Genomic DNA, 876 nt, shown 5'->3' with positions numbered 1-876 from the left:
ACACACACACACACACACACACACACACACACCATGCTTTATCCTTTATTAAAAAGACAGTGACTAAAAAGACGAGAGTCTAATACATCAATATATTTGTTTCATGTCCATTTTAATGTAATCTATTATAGTACTAGCGGTCAGTGATTGTAAACACAGTGCTGGTGGGTAGAACAGTGGGTGATAGAAGGTTAATTCACTATTTATAAGCACCAACAAGTAAGTCTTGTCTGAAAGTAGTGAAACATGTTTTTAGTAATTTCATTTATAGCATGAAAATAATATAATAATATTGTTTACAGAATATTGTTTCCATCATCATACTGACTCATCATAAGAATGTTGGTCAGACAAAACAAGCAATTTGAAGCCATCCCTTTAAGAAAAGGTTTCTGAAATTTTATCATTTTTATATCAAACAATTAAATTAGAAAAGAAGATTAGCGATTATTTAATGACATTAGCCATTAGTTGCTGCACTACTTGGCTCAAAATGCTGAAAATCGTACACTGACAGTTAATGAATTGCTTAGAAAATAATTTTGAAAATACAGCCATCAAAAACCCATTCACACCTCACTTTTGTTTGTGCAGGCATGCTTATGCTTGTGTGAGTGTGTGTGTGTTTGTGTGTGTGTGTGTGTGTGTGTGTGTTTGTCAGACTCACTACCCCCTCTCCACTCTCCCTTTATGGTGGGGAGATTAGGTAGTTAATCCTACAGATCTCAGAGAAAAAGCCACTTCTGATGCCACAATGGATTTCACTCAGTCCACCAGAGAAAGGACAGACTTGCTGCTGATACGCATCTTGACCTCTGACGGAAACAGGGCCCACACACACACACACACACACACACACACACACACACACACACA

The sequence above is a fragment of the Etheostoma spectabile genome, chromosome 13 (genome assembly GCF_008692095.1).
Source record: "Etheostoma spectabile isolate EspeVRDwgs_2016 chromosome 13, UIUC_Espe_1.0, whole genome shotgun sequence".
Taxonomy (NCBI): domain Eukaryota; kingdom Metazoa; phylum Chordata; class Actinopteri; order Perciformes; family Percidae; genus Etheostoma; species Etheostoma spectabile.
This window is presented reverse-complemented; position numbering follows the sequence as displayed.